Genomic DNA, 23,617 nt, shown 5'->3' on the forward strand with positions numbered 1-23,617 from the left:
ATTGCCCAAAAAAGAGAAAGATATGAAAACTAAAAACCATAAAACCAGACTAGAAATGCAATTAAAAGAAACTCCACCCCAGATGTGCAGTTGGCCTAGTCAAAAGTCAGTACAATTTGGAGCATGTAATAAATAATGTAACTTAAACTAGCTGTATTACAAAGAAGGCATATGCTTTTATTGTCAATCAACTAAAGATTTCAGGAACAGTAAGTTGTAAAAAAATATATATATAGAAGTATATAGAGAGGTAGTTGATAGAGAATCTCATGGCCCAAATATAAAACTCACCAAAAAGTATCATGTTTTTGTGTATGTAGTTGGTGAAGTTCAAGAAAAGAAACCCCACTTGACCTTGATCTTGGAACATTCCCCTCTGCAGAACTCAACATAATAGCTGCTTCTGTTGGGAATAATATTTACATCATCTTTGTACTTTAAATATTGTTGGTTCATTGGCTTTCAATCATCAGAATTAACTTACTGATAAAACATGGAGGACAACTTTACTAAACAGAATGCATGTACTATAAATCTTGACAGTGTTAAAGAAGTGATATGGATGAGAGAGGGTATGGGAGTAGAAGCAAAAGAGGGAAGTAAAGGAGTATTACTTTCCTATCTTACATGAAAAGCATGGATGTGAAACTCACTCAGTCATGTCCAACTCTTTGCGATCCCATGGACTATACAGACCATTCTCCAGGAATGGAGAATTCTCCAGGCCAGAATACTGGAGTGGGTAGCCATTCCCTTCACCAGGAGATCTTCCCAACCCAGGGATCAAACCAAGGTCTCCCGCATTGCAGGAGGATTTTTTACCAGCTGAGCCATGAGGGAAGCCCTTCCAGTCTTCAGTTCAGTCGCTCAGTTGTGTCCGACTCTCTGCGACCCCATGAATTGCAGCACGCCAGGCCTCTCTGTCCATCACCAACTCCTGGAGTCTACGCAAACCCATGTCCATCGAGTCGGTGATGCCATCCAACCGTCTCATCCTCTGTTGTCCCCTTCTCCTCCTGCCCCCAATCCTACCCAGCATTAGGGTCTTTTCCAATGAGTCAACCCTTCGCATGAGTCTTACATAGTGGAAAATCTAGAATCACTAGCTAAAATTAATGGGTCAATAAATAGAAATTGAGCATGATGTAAAATCATAAGGTTAACCATCAGAAGCAGTAAGAATACACAACAGTCAGTGATTTGGAGGTGGGAGTAGGGGGTGGATAAGTGAATAAGTTACTCACAAGTCAAAACAATGTCTATAAATAGTGCCTCAAGCTGATAAATGAAGACATAAGGTGTAATAGGTTATTTTAAAATATCAATCAAGGCAAATACCAGAAGAAATAGAAAGAATCAAAAGAAGATACGTACTAGAAGAAAAGCTAGGAAAGGAGTGAGTAAAAAGACTTACTTTTTGTCTTTTTTTTTTTTGTCACTCTTTTCCATTATGTTTTCTTTCCTGGGAAATCCCACGGACAGAGGAGCCTGGCAGGCTGCAGCATGGGGTCGCAGAGAGTCACACACAACTGAGCGACTAACACACACATAAGACATTGAGTATAGTTTCCTGTGCTATAAAATAGGACCTCGTTGTTTCTCCATCCTGTGTATAATAGTTTGCATCTGCTAGTCCCAGACTCCCAATTCAGTTCTCCCCCATCCCTCTCCCTCTTGGCAACCACAAGTCTGTTCTCTGTCGGTAAGTCTGTTTCTATTTCACGAAAAAGCATGAAAGTGTTAGTCACTCAGTCGTGCGCCACTCTTTGCAACTCCATGGACCGTAGCCTGTCAGAGGAGGGCAGAGGAGGAATTCTCCTTGGACATGGAGTGGGTTGCCATGCCCCTCTCCAGGGGATCTTCCCAACCCAGGGATCAAACCCAGGTCTCCCTCATTGCAAGCAGATTCTTTACTGTTTGAGCTACCCAGGAAGCTCAAACAGAAAAATTTGTTTTGTAGTTAAGTTCGTTGGTATCTTATTTTAGATTCCACATATAAGGGATATCATAAGGTATTTGTCTTTCTCATTCTGACTTAGTTCTCTTAGTGTGATAATCTCTAGGTTCATCCATGTTGCTGCAAAGGGTATTATTTCATTCTTTTGAATAAATGGCTGAGTAGTATCCCATTGTGTGTATGTACCACATCTTCTTTACCATTCATCTATGGGCATTTAGGTTGTTCCCATGTCTTGGCGATTGTAAGCAGTGCTGCTATGAACATTGGGGTGCATGCATCTTTTTGAATTATAGTTTTGTCCAGATATATCCCAGAAGTGGGATTGCAGAAAGTGAAAAAGTGAAAGTGAAGTCGCTCAGTTGTGTCCGACTCTTTGCGACCCCGTGGACTGTAGCCTACCAGACTCCTCCATCTATGGGATTTTCCTGGCAAGAATACTGGAGTGGGTTGCTATTTCCTTCTCCAGGAGATCTTCCCCACCCAGGGATCGAACCCAGGTCTCCCACATTGTAGACAGACGCTTTACCATCTGAGCCACCAGGGAAGTCTCAATCATATGGCAACTCTAGTTTTAGTTTTCTGAGGAACCTCCATACTGTTTTCCATAGTGGCTGCACCTATTTCCATTCCCACCAGCACTGTAGGAGGGTTTCCTTTTCTCCACACCCTCTCCGGCATTTGTTATTTGTGGACTTTTTAATGATGGCCATTCTGACCAGTGTGAAGTGGTATTTTATTGTAGTTTTGATTTTCATTTCTGTAATAATTAGTGATGTTGAGCATCTTTTTATGTGCCTATTGGTCATACTAATATGTATTAAGAAGACTTACTTTTTATGGCTTTCTATACTGTTTGAATTTTTATTTCCAGATACCTATATTTTAATAATCAAAAAGCAACATTTTTTAAATGCCAAAAGATTTTATAGTACTAGTTAGGAATCGGGGGTCAAAATGAGGTTGTGTGGGTGATTTTTCTTCCTCTGTTTTCCAATTATACTGCAATATTTTCTAATTATACTGGTTTTTGTTGCTTCCATAATGGAAAAATTTCTTAAGGAAAGAGAGAAATGGTTAATAATACATTATTTTTATCACATGATGGCTGTAAGTTGTAGGTAATGGAAATGCTTAAGCAAGGCAATTAATCTGGAATATTTGTGGGATGATCCTATAATAACCATGAAGGCCAGGCTACCTGTCTGCCTGTGGCAAGTCACGTATCCTCTCTGGACTTTGGTTTCTACATCTGAATCATAGAGGAGATAGCTTCAGAAGTTCTCAGACTCTGTTCAGCTCCCAAAGCTTTTGAGTCTCTTAGTATCTAGCAACTCTGAGCATTGCCACTGAGATCATGTGGCCCAGGCATTCTTGACTATGAAAATGGCTGGGTTCTATTCTCCATCCTTGTTGAGGGGCTGAAGGAGACTTCCACTTGAAATCTGAAGCTCTGAGGTGTTGCTAACCTCATATTTCTCTAACAGGTTTGCAGTTGTTCATTCCAATAGAAAGTAAAGTCCACATAGATTATATCCTGGGGTTCACATAGGTAAAACCCAAAGGCCTCACACACTGAGGACCAAGGATGTGCCCCAGGCCCTGCCTAAGCCTCAAAGAAACCTTTAATCATTTAGGCTGTGGTCTGCAAGAAAGGGGTAAGTCATCCTTTGTTTTGCAAGAAAAGAAGGAAGTGTGTTGAAAGTCATAGCCACAGTAAAAATTGCCCCATCAAACTGAAAGGTGTCCTCTACACATGGGGAAATTGCACACCACCAGGAAGCAGATGGAACTACATCCTGTTACCTGCTGGGTTAAACATCATCTGTCTGTGCCATGGCCAGGATATGGGCATTTTACCCAAAATGAAGTTCTCCTGGTAGTAGGTTATTAACGATAATAAAAGAGAAACAGAAGTAAAAACCTTGTGGTGAGATCATGTAACAAATAGCAATTCATTTGCTTTTTGTGGTTATAGTGTCTGAAATTGTGGAGTCAAGTTTGGAACAGCTGAGGGACAGTAACTGAAGAATATCCATAAGTCATTAATAAAGAGTCTACAGTCTTCTTTTACTGAAATAGAGTTTACAGTGTTGTGCCATTCTCTGCTGTACAGCAAAGTGACTCAGTTATACACACATAGACATTCTTTTTTTTTTTTTAATATTCTTTTCCATGCTGGTTTATCATAGAATATTGAATATAGTTCCCTGTGCCATACATTAGTGTGTTGTTTATCCATCCTATATATAATAGCTTATATCTGCCAATCCCAAAGTCCCAGCCCTTTCCTCCCCCACCCGCTTTTCCATTGGCAACCTCAAGTCTAATCTCTATGTATGCAAGTCTGTGTTTTGTAGATACGTTTGCTTGTGCCATATTTTAGATTCCGCATATAAGTGATATCATATGGTATTTGTCTTTTTCTGACTTACTTCACTTAGTATAATAATCTCAAGGTCCGCGCATGTTGCTGCAAATGTCATTATTTCATTGTTCTCTATGACTGAGTAGTATTCCACTGTAGCACATCTTCTTTATTCACTCATCTGTTGATGGAAATTTATGTTATTTCCATGTCTTGGCTATTGTGAACAGTGCTGCTATGGACATAGGGGGGCATGTATCCTTTTGAATTATAGTTTTGTCAGGATGTATGCAGTCCATGGAGTTGCAAAGAGTCAGACACGACTGAGCAACTGAACTGAACTGATGCTAGATCATATGGTAATTCTATTTTTAGTTTTCTGAGGAATCTTCACACTGTTTTCCATAGTGACTGTACCAATTTATATTCCCACCAGCACTGTAGGAGGGTTTCCTTTTCTGCACACTCTCCCCAGCATTTGTTATTTGTAGACTTTTTAATGATGACCATCCTGACTGCTGTGAGATGTACCTCACTGTAGTTGAGAGTCTACAGTCTCACTGTGGGACATGTGGCCTCCAGAAGAGCAGTGGCATCCCCAGGGAGATTTTAGATTTGCAGAATCGTAGACCCCAGGCCAGACCTGCTGAATCAGAAATGGCCTTTTACCAAAATCTCCAGGTGACACATTTGGACGTTAAATTTCAGAGGCCCGGGCTTGTGAGACCTGTGAAGTCCACACACCTACCCACATCAAAACCTGCGGATTTCACTGTGCACAAGGTCTAGAAGCAGAGTCCACAATAACCCTTCAAAGAAGAGGTTGCGCTTGCTGTTATTATTTCTCCTGCATACAGATGAGGAAACCCAGATTGACTTCCGCAGAACTGAAGTTTATTAAAAGGCTACCAGAAGCTTGGAGAGAAGGCTTAGAGAGGTTATTAGTAGAAACTTGTTCTATGTCAAAATGTAGTAAAGGGCAGAAAAGTGAAAAAAGTGTTACTCACTCGGTTGTGTCTGACCCTGCGACCCCATGGACTGCAGCCCGACGGACCCCTCTGTCCATGGGATTCTCCCGGCAAGAATACTAGAGTGGGTTGCCATGCCCTCCTCCAGGGCATCTTCCCAGTCCTGGGATTGAACTCAGGTCTCCCACACTGAAGGCAGATTCTTTGCTGCAGAACTAGGGCTTAAAACAATATCTCCTTGAATCTCACCATCACTTTCAGTTGCCTCCCTAGGGTTGAATGTTTTCAAGTGATTCACTTGAACAATGGCATCCAGTTGGTAGCTTGTGGAGAACCATTTTCCAGAATGTCATCCTTAGGAGACATCCCAAGGAGGTTTTCCCACCCCTCACCTGATAGATAGGCTGGGAGGCACACTTCCTAGAGTTTTGTATCAGAGAGTGTGACCCTCCTAGGCAATGGATTCTGAGTCACCATGGGCTGAGTGTGACAGTCAGCCCCAGAAACAAAGTCTAGAAACGCCTCTGTTTAAAAGCAGAAGGCCAAGGCTTCCTGGAAGGATGATCTATTTCATGATGCCTTAAGGTTTCAAAATGACGGTGGGCCCCCCTCACCTTCTTCCTCTTAAGCTCCACCCTCTACCACTCTTGGTTCTGGAGGCAGAGTGGTTCAGGGGGTGGAGGCAGTTGCAGCTGACAGAAACCTTGCTTTTCAAGAACCTCGGCTCAGAACAACATGGTGCAGGCTCCCCAAACCCATCATGGTATGGCTTGGGGGATGAGGGTTTGCTGGAGAGCCATGCGTGCTTTTTCTGGAGGAGGGAGAAAGCGGTGAGCTTCTCAGCAGCCCATTCTTACCGCCACTTTCTAGATGACCCCACACAGGAATCATCTTCTCTGTGTGCAAGAATTAGGTTCAGCTGCCAAGAGCAAGTGAAGAGTAATAATAATAGTGGTTAAATTAGTGCTTCTCAGACCATCATGTGCACATGAATCTGAATTTAGAAGGTTCAGCATTTCCGAAAAGCTCCTAGGGGAAGTCACGTTTCTGGTCCATGACACACACTGACTGGTGAAGTCTTCAACTAGATGGAGGTTTATTCCTCACTTAGCTCAAAAAACGTTGAGGCTGACCCTCCAGGCTCTTTGGGATCCACCGCAGATCCAACTCCAATGTCTCTGCTGCTCCAATTCAGCAGGTGGTCTCCACCCTGAAGATCACTTTACAATCAGGATGGTTCCTAGAGAATCAACCCATCTGTACTCTGAGCCAGCAGCAAGAGGGAGAGGGGAAAAATAATGTTCCTACCAGCCAAACCAGTTCCTCTGAAAAATTTCCCTGCAGTCCGTTACCTTCTGTTTGGTCCCTTGACCACACCCAAGCTGGAAGAAGCTGACACTTGGATTTCTTTTCCTTAAAAAAAGAGAAGAGACTGGGTGGCTGATAGACAGTTGGATGTCTGTCTCATCTCTCCAGCTTGCTTGTTTTGAAACCGTAAGGAGAAGGAGCACAGACTTGGCGGCCCCTCTTTGCTAGCAGTTTCCCCAAGGAGGAAAAAGCCAGACTCTACCGTGCCTTGTCTAGGCAGTCAGTGAGCCATGGTTAGAGGCCAGAGTAAGAACAAATGAAAAAATGCTGGCAGCAAGGCAGGAGGGAGGATGAATTGAGCAGAGTGGGGTGGAACCTTCTGCTAGAATTTGACAGAAAAGTGGAAAAGACCTCGGATAGACCTCATGTCCCACTTTTGAAAATTGGCTTTGGTCTTGCTTCTGAGATTTAAGGTCTATCTTGTACCTGAAGGGGTGGGCTCTTCCTGGGCCTGCCAGCCTCTTTTCATCCCCCTGAAACAAAAGTCCTCTCTGCAATGTTCTAGTTAGACTCTCTCCATCCTCCCTACTCAGAGACAGGGTACTGCCTGTGCCCACTCCAGCTGAAGCCTGGGGCCTCACTTTTGGCTCGTGTCTTTGGCAGCTGGCCTCACCCGAACCAAGGTCTCTTCTCTTGCGTTGAATAGATCTTCCTCAATCCTATAATCTGCCAAAATCACCAGAAGTTGCCGCCAATTCCTTGAGCCTTTAGGTGTTTTTTTGTCTGTGATCAGTGTCCCCTTGAGCTGAAACCGCCTGGCCTGAAGCACACACCTCCTACATACACACCTAGGGAAAGCAGTTCTGGGGCAACCTTGGGCAGGGGTGACCACATAGGGACCCAGGAGTGGATACCCTCCCATGCACTCCTAGTGGGTTATGACATGGCCTGATGCAGAGGGAACTGACAAACCAAGGCAATAGTATTAACTAAGCCATTCAGAATCCCTTACTACAGAATTTGATGTGAGATTGCAACACGGAAAGAGGCAGACCTGTGGCTGCTGTGGGATCAGACTAATGGCCCTGTTTCTGACATCTCCGGCTGCTTGTGCCATTAGGCCTGCAGTTCTGATTATGCAGCCTGATGGTTTTCCATCCTGCTTGCCATCTAGAAACCCCCTCAGATTTTTTGGCAAGCGCAATTGACATACCTTTCTGTTCATCCATTGACATCTTGTGACATTCGACTAATGCCATGCAAAGTCCTTATTTTGATGTCTGCCCTGCCATATTGTATATCTCTTCCCAGAGCTCCTGGAGAAGCAGTACTAAACTATTCTCTGTGTGAAGGTGGCCACTTATTGGGTGACAGGTGGGCATTGACTCAAGAGAGCCCAGCTATAGGCTTTCTGGTTAGGGTGGCCAGCTTGAAGGCAACAGCAATTTCCTAAATGTAACAATATCTCAGCTGCCATGAGAAAAACCCACTAACATGCCTAAAACAAATGCATGTTTCCTTTTTTTCTCATGCAGGAGCCTAAGGTCACATGGAAGCTCTATTCTGTAAAGGTGTCAGGGGCCCAGGCCCTTTCCATCTTGTTGCTCTGCGCACTGAGGTGCTGTCCTCGTTGGCACTGCCCAAGAAGGCTCATAGCATGTCCGCATCCCAACTAGTGGGGGAGGAATAGGAACCCCAGAGGACAAGCCCCCGTCCCTTTAAAACACAACCTGGAATTCATGCAGATCACTTTCAATTGCATCACACTGGCCAACGGAAGACTCGGATGTAAGGAAAGCTGGGAGATGTTAGCCCTATTCTAGGCAGCCATGCTGAGCTAAAAATCCAGGGGTGTGTGGTTTTGAGAGAGGATGAATAGTAGGGGACATCTCCATTCTCTACTGGCCAGATGGAGAAAGAGAGACGATCGTCTTCCTGAGAGTAGGAGGAGACGGAGGGTGGCCCACAGAAGGAACCACAGCCGTGAGGCCCAGCAGAGAGGTGGAGGGCGTGGGCATGAAACCCTGCTCCCGCCCCTGCCCTTACAGGTGGTGTCCTCCCAGGAAATCTCCTTCCTTTAAAGGGCCTGAGAGACTCAGAAGTCTTTGCTTCATGTCCAGGATGTTCAGTCCTCTCGTCGATGAGATCTGAGCAATATTTTAATCATGGTTCCATTCTCCAGATGAGAAAACTAAACCTTAAGTGCTTCATCATCTGTCCTCAGGTCCCCCAGCCCTAGTCAATCAAAGAAGAAAAGAGGCATCAGAATCTGTTGCTTTCAGCCTCTTGATCAGTGAGACAGAAACAAACCACTTATACACGATGCTATCTGGCTTCCTCTGTGTGGAAAGACAGATAGAGATCTTGAGGGTCTTGTTTGCTGAGACCACAAGCTCAGTGTGAGTCAACCATATAATATAACAGTAGCAGAGATGTGAGACTGATGCATTTAAATGGGCACTGGACATACAGGCCCTTGCTGAGGTCCCATGTGTATGAAGCCCCCCTTTGAGATCACAGTTCAGTTAACCACAGTGCACAGTGGGGCTGGGAAATGTAGGAGAGGAGAGTGGGGCCAGGACATAACCAGCATGGAGAGGGGAGGGTTAGCCTTAGGTCTGGGGGAGAAAATCCTTCCCAGAGGGCAGAAGTGGTTCTCAAAGGGGATGGCCGGGGCAATAACTTGCCTGGGGATATAATTTTTGAAAATAAGAATCTGAAATCACTTAACAGGCCTTAACTGATGTATAATATGCATAAGCCATTTGTGGGCAAGCTCAATTCAGTTCAGTCGCTCAGTCGTGTCTGACTCTTTGCGACCCCATGGACTGCAGGACAACAGGCTTCCTTGGCCATCACCAGCTCCCAGAGCTTGCTCAAACTGATATCCATCGAGTCGGTGATGCCATCCAACCATCTCATCCTCTGTCATCCTCTTCTCCTCCTGCCTTCACTCTTTCCTAGCATCAGGGTCTTTTCCAATGAGTCAGTTCTTTGTATCAGGTGGCCAAAGTATTGGAGTTTCAGTGTCAGTCCTTCCAATGGATATTCAGGACTTACTTTCTTTAGGATGGACTGGTTGGATCTCCTTGAAGTCCAAGGGACTCTCAGGAGTCTTCTCCAACACCACCGTTCAAAAGCATTAATTCTTCGGTGCTCAGCTTTCTTTATAGTCCAGCTCTCACATCCATACATGACTACTGGAAAAACCATAGCTTTGACTAGATGGACTTTTGTTGGCAAAGTAATGTCTCTGCTTTTTAATATGCTGTCTAGGTTGGTCATAGCTTTTCTTCCAAGAGAAGCCCATGAACAGTATGAAAAGGGCAAGCTCAGAGGTGCAGAAATCCTGCTAACCCCAAGAATGGGCATCTGCCAGACACACTGGCCACAAGCCAACTGTGCTGCAATAATGAGGGTCTCCATTCTGGCCTAGATGGTTCTCAAGTTAGGATTGGGCAGCATCAGGACAGAGTGGGTGATTGTGGTCCTTAGCAGCAAGCAGCAGAGGCAAAGGTGGTCCTGTGTAGCAACTACTGACCACTGATGGACCTAACTCAAACCTGCTTGAGCCAAAAAAGGTCACCATGGGCTGTGCAAGCAAACCACACAGAGTGTACATTTGGGTAGAGCTTGACCAAGTACAACTGGATTTAGAGAGTCAGCTATTGTCAGGACTTCTGTCTCCACCTACATCTTAGTTGGCCCAGGCTGCTGTAACAAAATACCATAGACTGGGTGGTTTAAAGAGCAGGCATATATTTCTCATAGCTCTGGGGGCTGGTAAGTCCAAGACCAAAGCACTGGCATGTTTAGTTCCCACTTCGTGGCTCGCAGACGACCACCGTCTCACTGTGTCCTCACACGATCCCTTCTTTTGTGTGAGTGCAAGTGGGGAGAGAGAGTATGAACTCTGGTGTCTCTTCCTCTTGCGAAAAGTGCACTAATCCCATTATGGTGGGCCCATAATTATGGGGGGCTCATTCATAGTGAGACTGGAGAATGAGCAGACTTCCATGAGGGAGCAAGACCCCAGAAATGAGGCAAAGATCTGGTCCCAGCACTGGAGTAGGCCTGGAGCCAGAGGCCACAAGGGGCCTCCATGGGTGTGAGCCCCGGGATCCAGGCTCTAGCCGCCTTAGAGCTGTGTTAGAAGGGAGCTGAAGGTGATGTTGGCTGTGGGAAGAAGGAGGCTGCAGAGGCGGAGAACTTGGCCAAGCCTCACAGCTATCCATCCATCTCAGCAACACCCCCAGAACCACTACAAGGAAATGCAACAAGATTAGAACTTGTGGTGCCTTACTCTTTATCGGCAACTTTACGTCATCACCCCTTCTTTTCACTGATCAGCACTTTCAAGGTAATTGCAAGGAGTCTGTCGAAAACTTTTCATCTTTGTAGCTGCTGGCATGAAAACTTCTTGAAGGAGAAAGGCCTTTGAAAAGTCCACTTTTCAAGGGTAGAAAGGGACCTTCCAGCCTGGACTTGGAGCTGCTATCCAGTTTTCTACAGAAGGAAGGAGACTCTTCTGGAGCATAAAAGAGGAAGGAGAAGTGGGACTGGGTGCTGTGGGCAGGAGGCCCGGGGAGAGGAGAGATGCCACCACAGCCCAGAGGAAGTTCGAGGGGCTTGTTGGGTACATACGTGTGAGATTAACTTTGCCTAGTGCACTCTTCCCAGCTGAAATCTCTCTTTTTTTTGCAGGGGAGGGGACCACGCTGTGCAGCTTGCAGAATCCTAGTTCCCTGACCCAGGGATCAAACCTCTCCGCTGCAGCGAACATGTGCGTCTCAACCACTGGACCACCACGGAAGTGCCTCAGCTGAAGTCTTCAGTCAGTTCTCCACTGCTCATTAATGCAGCTCCTATCCCTGGGGTTAGAACTGACCAAAACCAATTTCGTCATGTATAATCATGCAGGTCCTTATGGTTAATAACAGCAGCCACCAAGAGTTAAGGGAGTTGAAAGTCACCTACTCCCTGTAACCTCACTCCATAAGATTACTATAAGAGCAAGTTTCAGAATGAATTAGGCCCTGAAGACAGACATTTGTGAGCAAAGAGGTAGTACTTTCAAGTGCAATCATTTGGGACCACAAAGAGGTGGTGAGGATGAAAATGAAGACCTCAGGCAAAGATGAACAAATCTTAGGGGGAACTACTATAAATGGATTTTCTGTATGTTTATTTATACACTTGTTACTTCATTGAAAAACTCAATAGAGGCAGTGACGACTTGTTTGGCTTTAAAAATCCCTATGTGACCTTATTCTCTGACCAGCAGGGAAGAAATACGATCAAACACAAATGGCATACAAATGTGCCTTGTGCACTGAAAAGCATGAACAATTTTTGTTCTCCAAAGGTGTCAACACTGCAGATGAAAATCTAGGATGTTGTAGCTCTCAAACCAAGCCTTTCCCTCCCAAGGAGGGTCTGTATGGAGATTCCCTCATGAAGACACAAAGGGAATTATGGGAGGAGTTGGTTTCACCTGCCCCGTGTAGGTGCAGGGAAGAAGTCCAGTCCAGCAGGTGGGACCGGGCTGTCTGGAATCTGGTACCAAACCAAGTACAAAAAGCAGACCTGAACCAAGAGAGCGTCTGACATTGGGGTCTAGCCAGCCAGGCGCCGAAAGGGGTAGACCTCAGAAAACAACCAAGAGAACCCCAAGAGCAGTGGTCTTCCCAGATCCAGGGAGATCGGCAGTGGGCAGGAGGGCACCTGGGGCAAGAGTAGCTTGTAATGCTGTGGTCACTGGAGTGAAATGTTGAAAGAGGCCTGAGCAGAAACTGAGAAAGACAGGAGGAATAAGAGAGGTTCTGGAGGGACTGAGCCACTGTGAGGTGGACACTGAGTACAGAGAGCGGACAACAATCCCAGTTGCTGAAGGAAGGTACAGGGCGGGGCACCCTGGGCACAGCTGAAGATGAGGCCCGGAGCGGCCAGTGAACTCTCCTTAAATGCCACTTCTTAGTGTTAGAATGAATCTCAGAAAGAAGATTTTAAATAGGATACATTCAGCTAGAAGGAAGCAGAAACCGAACTGAAAGTAGTGAAACGATAAGGAGGTTGTTGACTCATGGGAAGTTCAGCAGCAGAAGGCAGTGGCTCAGAGTCCCTTTGCTGGTGACCTTCTTGACTCTGCCTCACTCAAGCTGCAGGCAGAAAAATGGCCCCTGTCATGCTGGCTTTGGGTGTGGGCAGAGCAAACACAGGGCGTATAAGCCATGCAGGCAGGGTGGGTACCTGGACAAAATCATCCTGTTAGAAAGAAGGAAGGGGGAACAATGCCAGCAGAACGTACCAGCATCCACCAAGAGCAGGATGTAGCACAGAGCAGCAGACCAGATTCTCCATGCTGTGGCGTCTCTAATCAGCTCATGATCTGGGGCGAGCCACCTTGGCTCTTGAGGGCTCCATTTTATTTTCATCTTATGTTAAAGTGATTAAACAAGAGAACGTGTAAGGTTCTATCCAGCTCTAAATAATCTCTGACTCTGTGAGATGGGATGCTCATGGCTTACTTAGTATATAAGCCTTCAGGCATGGGACATAATTCTGGTCCTTTGTAGAAGATTCCATTTTCTAGAGATGGCCAGAGCAATTCCTCCCACCCCACATGCCCCCCAACTTGGGACCTTGCCACTCCATCATCAGGATATTGAGTCTAATTCTCATTCCCTTGAATCTGTGCCAGCCTGATGATTGTATCCATAGTAGCTCATAACTAATAAACTGTGGGAGAAGTAACGCTGAGAGACTTCCGAAAAGGCCTTGCAGAATCCACTTGGTTCTCTCCGAACACTAGTTGCAGGGGAATCCAGCACCATATAAGAAATTAAATTATTCTGAAAATGCCATGCTAGCGAGGCCAAGAGTAGGTGCTCATGTCGACAACCCAGCTGAGCCTCCAGTCCACAGCCACCATTGGCTGCCAGCCATGAGTATGTGCCATCTTGGGCATCCATCCTGGGTTGACCTTCAAATGATTAAAGTCTCAGCTAACATCATACTGCAACCCCATGAAAAATAATACAAGTAGAGGGCCCAGCTGCCTTTCTAGAAGTCCTCACCCAGAAAATCAAGAGCAAAATAAAACCAAGTGTTGCTGGTCTGCATCCTTATGTTTCAGAGAGATTTGTCAGGCAGCAGAGATGACCAGAATAACAATATAAAAGAGTGAGCATAAAGGAACAAGGAAGGATTTAGAGTCAGCTTTAAGAGATTGTTTCTGATAGTTGCAAAACACTGAACATATCTCAGTTCCTTTTTTTTTTTTTTTTGTCTATTTAAGGAAGCAATGGAGAGATTCTTTGGAGACATGATCTGTGGGCATCTTACCAGGAGATAATAGCAATGAACTTTCACCCTAATGCAGCTCTTTGGAGTTTGTAAAAAGCAAACCAACTCATTTGAGTGTCAGAACTAAGGGGTAGGGCACAACTCAACCTCCATTTTGGCCCAACACCCCTCCTGGAAGTACTGAGACTATGACCCACCTGCTTTCCTCAGAAAGAACACTTAAGGTTGAGCAAAAACCTCCCTTTCCTGAGCGCCATATGTAATGGGCACACTGCCAGGCACTTTCCTAATTGTCTCTGCATTGTGCCGTCATATGGGGACAGCAAAGAGGCCTAGAGGCCTTGGAGCTACTACATTCCTACGTTGGCACTCCTGTACTTGTCATAGAGCTTCCTGTGATGGCCTCAGAGTCCAGTCCCCAGCAACCCTTTTTACAGCTGTTTTTAGCTGCTGCTGTCTTAACTCTTACCAGATGCATCCTCTGGTTAATGGTTTTTCTTGCAGAGGGTATGCAAACAAAACCACGTGGTGGCTCTGTGAGATGGGCAGGGCAGATACTATTAATTACTACTAAGGTGGTGGCCAGCCTTCACAATGGCCCCCAGTGGTCTGTACCTCCGGGTGTTCACATCCCTGAGTAGGATTGACTTGGGTAACAGATGAGATAGTGCAGAAATGACAGTGCTTGACTTCAGAGGCTTGGTCATGAAAGATACTGTGGCTTCTGTCTTGCTCTCTTAGATTGCTCACTGTGGGGGAAGCCAGCTACCATGCCAGGAGGATACTCAAGCATCTCCATGGAGGACTCGTGTGTCCAGGAACCAGGGCCTCTGGCCAGCAGCCATGTGAACAAAGCTGTCTTGGAAAGCAGATCCTCCAGCCCCAGTCAAACCTTCAGATGACTGCAGCCCCAAAGGACATCTTGACCTCATTCCATGAAACACTATGAGCCAAAACCACCTCAGTGAGTCGGTGAGTCGCTCACAGATATTTGAACCACAGACACCGTGTGAGATAATACTTACTATATAACCCACTAGGTTCTGAAGGAATTTTTAAGAGTGACAGATAATTAATACACCCATTACACAAGTGAGAAACTGAGCCTCAGACACACAGAGTGACTTGCCCACAATTGCACAGCTAGAGCTATGGGAGAACTGGGAAGAGAGCCCTCATCTTGTGACTGCTGATCCACAGCACACGAGTTCTCTTACTGCCCCATGATTCAGCAGTTCTCCAATCTGCGTTCAGAAGAGGCAGACAGGAGGCTGCAGGCACAGTGCAGCAACTCCCCAGGCAACTGCGGCCACACCCAGGGAGGGAGGGGGGCTGAGACCCTCTGCTCCCATTCGTGTGCAGCCCTCCTGAGCAGGAGGCGCCAGAAACAGGGACTTCTTCCCACTAGGGCAGGCCCATACCCGTGCAGGCTCACACACGTGTTCCAGCCTCAACCCCTACCGCAAAGCAAACTACAGCTGACCCACGATGCTGCCAGTCCTGCAGGGCTGCGGTGGGAATGATTTGTGGTGTCAGGGCTTGCACTTAAGATCCTGCCTGGGACACAGGGCCTGGCCTTGCCTCCCAGCTTCCTCCCCACTGATTCATGCGTCCACTTCAGAGAAGTCACCCCACTGACGGGTACTTTCAGTTCCCATGTGACTCACCAGCTGTGTGACCACCAGTCCCCCCTCTGCAAGCAGGGCCTGTGGGCGACGTGAGCTCTCTGTACTGACAGAGTGTAGTGGACTCGGGGTCAGCAAGTGACAAGTCTAGCTGGTTCTATTTTCTTATCCTTCCAGCTGGGCTGGACTTATTCTAGCAAGAGCTATGATAGTCCCCTGGGAGGCTGGCGGGACTGCAAGTGGGCAAGTCTGGAGGGTAGTTGAAGATAAAAGGGCAAGAAGGGTTATGTAGTCCCTGCTAGTCTGCAGAGTCTCTAGCCAGGCTGTCAGCCTCAGGCAGGAAGTGATGAGATAGAGCCCTAAGGCAGGGCTGGGCTTTCCAGCAGAGACATGCCCATGGTGGGCCAAGGACGCAGCAGAGAGGAGCCCCTGGCTGTGCGGGAGGCCTGTGGGAACATGAGGGAGCGACCTGAGGTGGTGAAATTCCTTGATAAGGGACCTTAAAGGTCCAGCAGAGAGTCTTGTGCCTATGTCCTCCTGTGGCATTCAAAGACCTCCACAATAGAAGAGGTGTTTTGTTTTTTTTTTTTAAAAAAAAGGGGTATAAAACACCTGCATTCTAATCTAAACCCAGGATCACATCACCTGGATCACCTTGGAAAAGTTGTTGGCCCATCTGGGTCTCAGTTTCTTCATGAGCAGAGTCAAGTGAATGATTTTCTAACTGGGTTCCTTGGAGCTCAAGGATTCTGCAGACCTCCCTTAGAGTTTGCCATTGGGAGGGAGCCTCTCAACTTATGTTGTCCCACAGAAATAATAAGTAAGCCACACATGCAATTAAAAATTTTCTAGTACACATATTTTAAAAATCCTGAGAAGAAATAGGTAGAATTAATTTTAAGAGTATCTTTTATTTAATTGATCTAGAATGTTGCCATTTCAACATGTAATCAATTTATTACATTTATTAATAAGATATTTTGCATTTTCTTTTTTTGTACTATATCTTCAAAATCTGGCTTGTAATTTGTACTTTGGCACATCTCAAGAGGGACCAGCCGCGTGTCCCGTGCTCAGTAGCCTGAGTTGTATCCCTGACCTGTGAAGAGCGAGACCTCCCCCTGGTGGACAAAACAGGAAAGTACATGGGAGACTGAGGTGTTAGAACCAGCAAATATGACTTGGCACTGTGAACTATCACATCCATTTTCTTGATTCAGTAATCACGTGTAATGTCAGCAGTAACTGTATAGTGAGGGCATTTGGAGAGAGCACATACAAATCAGAGAAGCAGATTAAGGCCAGACTCTTGAGGAAACCGTGAGAATAGATGGCAGATTCCCTTGCTTCTGGGAAGAGAGTTGAGAGTGGGCTGTTCTTTCAACAAATGTTACTCTGAAGGGGAGGGACATGCAAGGGATGGGGCACAGAATAGGAGGGTGTTTTAAGTGGGGGAGAAGGTATTCGGACAACAGTACAGGCCGAAGAATAATTGTCATGATTGGAGCAAGGGAACCAGAGGCATTCAAGAGACAGACCTGCAGAGCTGGTTAGCAATACAGACCTTGGGGCCAGCTTCACTGGCTCCTGACTGTGACTTCAGTCTAATACTGACCTTCTTGTGTCTCTGTTCTCACATCAGTACAATGGTACCTGCCTCTTGTGTTTGCAGCATGGTGAGTTGTGTTTGCTACGAGGATTGATTCATTTTTTTTTTTTTTTCAAAATAACGTATTCAGATGCTAATAGTAGACATGAGAAAGTAGCTATAGTGATGAGAGGGATTCCTTCAGAGGGGCAGTATTTTCTGTGACTGCTCATACACCGATCTACCTTTCCCTCAGTGAGTTGAAGTTCAAATGCTGTTAGATGGACAGACTGAGTATTCTCTACTCAGAAGTGACAGTGTCATTTCAACAGGGGGCAGTGGCCAACAACGTATTTCTCTAACATCCTTAAACTGAAACTACCAAAGCCAGCTTTCTGACCTAGCAGTGGGCATTCTGAATCAAGGAGGGCCTGCCCCTTGTTATACGTCCTTCCCAGGGAAATATGGAACTTAACAGGAGTCACGATTCTATTTTTCAACTTTGATGCTGATGAATTCAGTGATCGCCTACTTTTTTTTTTTTTTCCAAACTAATGGTTACCATCTGTTGAGCCACTAAGTGGCAATCAATGACCAGTATCCTGTCTAATCCTTTCAGGTCTGCAAGGTGAGGTTAATTTACAAAAATCACATTATGCCATAAACATCAGTTCAGAATACTTTTTTATTCAACATGATGTTTTTGAGCTACAACTGTGGAGCTGTAATAATAATATTATTATTAATATTTCTGATTGCTGCTTTGTCTTACTGTGTGTGCATGTACCAACATTTTATATATCCCGTTTCCTAGTGACAGACACCTATGTTGTCCCCAGTCTTGACCATCACAAACAATGTTGCAGTTAGCATCTTCTCACCTATCTCCTTAGGCCTGTGCAGAGTTTCTCTGGATGAGGAACCCAAGAGTGAAACAGCTAGATCAGAGGGTATTTGCAGACTTACCATCTCCCAGGTTGTCCCTCCAAATGCTATACCAGTTTACTCTCTCACCAGCTTTGCCTCCAGGGTTCTCACTTTCCTCTTTCTCATTAGTCCTTGATATTATACTTTCTGCTGCTGCTACTGCTAAGTCACTTCAGTCGTGTCCGCCTCTGTGCGACCCCATAAACGCCAGCTCACCAGGCTCCCCCGTCCCTGGGATTCTCCAGGCAAGAACACTGGAGTGGGTTGCCATTTCCTTCTCCAATGCATGAAAGTGAAAAGTGAAAGGGAAGTCGCTCAGTCATGTCCGATTTTGGCCAAATACATGGGCAAAAAATGATGTCTGGCAGCTTTAGTTTACGTATGCTTGATTGCTCCTGAAGCCTCCTTATATTCCTTGAGCCACTCCAGACTTGGATTCAAAGGGCAGCTTCTGTCCAGGAACAGGTAACGTTTTCTGATAGACGTGCGGCTCTTTACCAGGTGACCTGGTGTATTTTGGTGTAGCTACTGCTCCCACCAGCCCTGGGAAGTCCTCACAACACATGAGACTCAGAGAGCTTACTGACTGGCCCTTGGGTTGTCCAGACAGTTATTACTAGAACTGGGATGAGAATCAAGGTGTCCTGACCCCTTACCGAGGCTCTTCCTACTCGACTGTGTTATACCCAGAGCCCATCAATAAGAGATGGCCTATCCCCCAAAGCACAGAGTTAAAATGTTTGTAAGAGAGTGGGTGGGGGGCGGGCGGGGGGAACACGGTTTGTTTGTTTTTTCTTTTGTTTCTTTAATCAGCTTCACTCAGGTTTCATTTACATGCAATGAAATGCTAAATGGGTGTTAAGTGGGCATCTCCACCATTATACACCAGTGTAACCACCACCAACCAAGATATGAAACATTCCTGACACTCCCAGAACGTTCCCAGATAATCACCCACCCTGGCAACTACTTATTTGCTTTAGGTTGTAAATTAGATTTGTCTTACCCAGATTTTCCAGTTTTGTTCAGAATGTGTACTCTTTGTGTCACTCAGCATAATGTTTGTGAGGTTCAACAATATTGTTGCAAGGACTAGTAGTTTGCTCCTTTTAATTGCTGACTAGCATTTAACTGTATGTCTGTACCACAATTTATTGGTCCGTTCACTAGTTGATGGGCAGTTGGTTGTTTCCAGCTTGGGGGTATAATGAATAAAGCTGCTGCTAAGACTTGAAATCCAAGTCTTTATGTAGAGAACAGGACTAGGACCAGGTGGAGGAACCTAAGAGGAAAAATTTAAGGAAACACTCACTCTCAGGTTTAGGAAGTGCAATGTGTGTGTACAGTTCTGTTCCATTGTATCACATATGTGGATTCCTCTAATCACCACCTTCATCAAGATACAGAACAATTCTATCATCACAAAGATGTCCTCCGCTGTTACCCTTTCTGGTAACAACTGCCTCAACCTTCCTAACCCTGGCAACTACTGATCTGCTTTTCATCTCTGTGATTTTATCACTTCAGGAATGTTATATATAAATAGACTTGCTCAGTATGTGATCTTTTGAGATTGCTTTTTTTTTAAAAAAATAATAATCATAAAACCTCTGAGGTCTATGCATAGCTTGCTTCTTTTTCTTACTGAGTAGTATCCCATGGTATGGAATTTAGCCATTCGCCCATTATGGGACATTTTGATTGTTTCCAGTTTGGGGCTATTAAGAATTTGTTTTTCTTGTTAAGTTGCTCAGTCCTGTCCGACTCTTTGCGACACCATGGACTGCAGCATGCCAGGCTTCCCTGGTGTGTGTTTGATTTTTTAACAAACTGTCACACTCTTTTCCAGAATGGCTATGCCAGTTCACATTTCCTACAGCAACGAATTGTTGTTTAGTCCCTCAGTCATGTCCGACTCTGGGACCTCATGGATTGTAGACCACCAGGCTCCTCTGCCCATGGAATTTTCCAGGCAAGAATACTGGAGTGGGTTGCCATTTCCTTCTCCAGGGAATCTTTCCGACCCAGGGAGCGAACCTGAGTCTCCTGCATTGGCAAGTAATGTGCTTGCCATATATGTGGTTTGCAAATGCTTTCTCTCAGTCTGTAACGTATCTCACCAGTGTCATTTGCAGGCAGAGGTTTTTCATTTTCATGAAGTCTAGTTCATCTGTCTTTTATGTATGCTTTTGGTGTTCTAAGAATTTGTCAACAAGCTTTCAGTTCAGTTCAGTGACTCAGTCGTGTCCGACTCTTTGCAACCCCATGGACTACAGCACGCCAGGCTTCCCTGGCTATCACCAACTCCAACAGCTTGCTCAGACTCAAATTCATAGAGTTGGCGATGCCATCCAACCATCTCATCCTCTGTCATCTCCTTCTGGCCCTGCCTTCGATCTTTTCCGGCAACAGGGTCTTTGCCAGTGAGTCAGTTCTTCGCATCACGTGGCCAAAGTATTGGAGTTTCAGCTTTAGCATCAGTCCTTTCAATGAATATTCAGGACTGATTTCCTTTAGGATGGACTGGTTGGATCTCCTTGCAGTCCAAGGGACTCTCAAGAGTCTTCTCCAACACCACAGTTCAAAAGCATCCGTTCTTTCATGCTCAGCTTTCTTTATAGTCCAACTCTCACATCCATACATGACTCATGAAAAAGCCATAGCTTTGACTAGATGGACCTTTGTTGGCAAAGTAATGTCTATTCTGCTTTTTAATATGCTATCTAGATTGATCATAGCTTTTCTTCCAAGGAGTGTCTTTTAATTTCATGGTTGTAGTCACCACCTGCAGTGATTTTGGAGCCCCCCCAAAAAAAGTTTGTCACTGTTTCCATTGTTTCCCCATCTATTTGCCATGAAGTGATAGGACCAGATGCCATGATCTTAGTTTTCTGAATGCTGAGTTTAAGGCCAGCTTTTTCACTATCCTCTTTTACTTTCATCAAGAGGCTCTTTAGTTCTTCTTCACTTTCTCCCATAAGGGTGGTGTCATCTGCATATCTGAAGTTATTGATATTTCTCCCGGCAATCTTGATTCCAGCTTGTGCTTCATCCAGCCCGGCATTTTGCATGATGCACGTTGCATAGACATTAAATAAGCATGGTGACAATATACAGCCTTGACGTACTCCTTTCCCTCTTTGGAACCAGTCTGTTGTTCCATGTTCGGTTCTAACTCTTGCTTCCTGACCTGCATACAGATTTCTCAAGAGGCAGGTCAGGTGGTCTGGTATTCGCATCTGTTAAAGAATTTTCCACAATTTGTCGTGATCCATACAGTCAAAGGCTTTGGCGTAGTCAATAAAGCAGATGTTTTTCTGGAACTTTCTTGCTTTTTCAATGATCCAACAGATGTTGGCAATTTGATCTCTGGTTCCTCTGCCTTTTCTAAATCCAGATTGAACATCTGGAAGTTCACAGTTCCCGTACGGTTAAAGCCTGGCTTGGAGAATTTTGAGCATTACTTTACTGAGATGAGTGCAATTGTGTGGTAGTTTGAGCATTCTTTGGCATTGCCTTTCTTTGGGACTGGAATGAAAACTGACCTTTCTCAGTCCTGTGGCCACTGCTGAGTTTTCCAGATTTGCTGGCATATTGAGTGCAGTACTTTCACAGCATCATCTTTTAGGATTTGAAATAGCTCAACTGGAATTCCATCACCTCCACTAGCTTTGTTTGGAGTGATGCTTCCTAAGGCCCACTTGACTTTGCACTCCAGGATGTCTGGCTCTAGGTGAATGATCACACCATCGTGGTTATCTGGGTCATGAAGATCATTTTGGATAGTTCTTCTGTGTATTCTTACCACCTCTTCTTAATATCTTCTGCTTCTGCTAGGTCCATACCATTTCTGTGCTTTATTGTTCCCATCTTTGCATGAAATGTTCCCTTGGTATCTCTAATTTTCTTGAAGAGACCTCTGGTCTTTTCCATTCTATTGTTTCCCTCTATTTCTTTGCATTGATCACTAATTCAAAATTTAAATTGAGGTTCTTTTTGACCTATAAATATCCAGTTGCTCTAGCACCATTTGTTGAAAAGTCTGTCCTTCCTCCAGTGAATTACTTTTGCACTTGTGTCAAAAATCAGATGGCCTCACTGGTGTGGGGCTATTTCTGGGCTTTCCATTCTCTTCCATTAATCTTCATGTCCACCCGTCTGCCAATTCTAAAGTCTAAATTATGACAGCTGCATAATGAGTCCTGAAATAGAGTAGGGTGATTACTCCCATTTCTTTTTTTTTTCAAAATGTTTTAGTTATTCTCGTCCCTTTGCTTATTACATATATTTTAGAATAAGTCTGACTCTGCCTGCAAAAAACCTTGGAGGATTTTGCTAGAAATTTCATTATAATCATATATCATTTGAGGGAGATCTGACAATTTTACTATGATGAGTCTTCCAGCCAATGCATGTCTCTTTATTTATATAGCTTTTTAAAAATTTTATTTCATCAGTATTTTGTAATTTTTAGTATACATATTTTGTACATTTTGGTGATTTATGCACAGGCATTTCTTTTTTGAAAGAGAGGTTGTAAATATAATATTGTACTTTAATTTTGCCTTCCATGTGTTTCTTGCTAGTATATAGAAATGCCATTGATTTTTTTATGTTGATCTTATATCTTGCAGCTTTGCTAAGCTCACTTACTATCCTAGAAATTGTTTCAGTTTTGTTTTGTTTTTGGATGTTATTAGACCATTATGTCAGCTGCAAACGGAGACAGATTCATTTATTCCTTTTCATCCTGTATGTCTTTTATTTCCTTTTGCCTTTTCGTGCTGCCCAAAGCTTCCAGTACTGTACTGAACACAAGTAGTTAATACAGACACCCTTGCCTTGCTCCCAATCTTAGGGAAAAACATTCAGTCTTTCAGCGTTAGTATTTTATTAGCTGCTGGTTTTTTAATAGGTACTTTTTTTATCAAATTGAGGAAATTCCCCGCCTCCCTTATTTTTTCTGAGTTTTATCTTAGTTGTTGAATTTTGTCAAATGATTTTTCTGCATTGATTATGATTATGTTGTTTTTCTTCTTTAGCCTTTTTTTTAAATTAGTTTATCTATTTTTTAACTTTACAATATTGTATTGGTTTTGCCATACATTGACATGAATCCACCATGGGTGTACATATGTTCCCCTTCTAGAAACCCCCTCCCACCTCCCGCCCCATCCCATCCCTCTGGGTCATCCCAGTGCACCAGCCCCGAGCACCCTGTATCATGCATCGAACCTGGACTGGCGATTCGTTTCACATATGATAATTTACATGCTTCAGTGGCATTCTCCCATATCATCCTGCCCTCACCCTCTCCTATAGAGTCCATAATACTCTTCTATATATCTGTGTCTCTTTTGCTGTCTCGCATACAGGGTTATCTTTACCGATTTACTAAATTCCATATATATGTGTTAGTATACAGTATTGGTGTTTCTTTCTGGCTTACTTTACTCTGTATAATAGGCTCCAGTTTCATCTACCAAATTAGAACTGATTTGAATGTATTCTTTTTAATGGCTGAGTAATATTCCATTGTGTATATGTGCCACAGCTTCCTTATCCATTCAT

The 23,617-nt window shown here is 44.6% G+C and overlaps 2 protein-coding genes across 3 annotated transcripts in view; both read left to right on the top strand.

The window, feature by feature from the left end:
• Positions 1-23,617, top strand: part of XCR1 (X-C motif chemokine receptor 1) — a 325,532-nt gene that overhangs the window by 279,010 nt on the left and 22,905 nt on the right. For both annotated transcript variants that reach the window (XM_081526006.1, XM_081526007.1), the window contains 2 exons: positions 11,306-11,435; positions 14,648-14,878. The gene's annotated coding sequence lies outside the window, so the exon portion shown is untranslated. The remainder of the gene's footprint in view (positions 1-11,305; positions 11,436-14,647; positions 14,879-23,617) is intronic.
• FYCO1 (FYVE and coiled-coil domain autophagy adaptor 1) overlaps positions 1-23,617 on the top strand; it is a 268,566-nt gene that overhangs the window by 141,401 nt on the left and 103,548 nt on the right. Inside the window, exons 5-6 of the mRNA XM_081525965.1 lie at positions 11,306-11,477; positions 14,648-14,878. The gene's annotated coding sequence lies outside the window, so the exon portion shown is untranslated. The remainder of the gene's footprint in view (positions 1-11,305; positions 11,478-14,647; positions 14,879-23,617) is intronic.

This window comes from Giraffa tippelskirchi, chromosome 9 (genome assembly GCF_054371585.1).
Source record: "Giraffa tippelskirchi isolate mGirTip1 chromosome 9, T2T-mGirTip1v1.2.pri, whole genome shotgun sequence".
Lineage (NCBI taxonomy): Eukaryota > Metazoa > Chordata > Mammalia > Artiodactyla > Giraffidae > Giraffa > Giraffa tippelskirchi.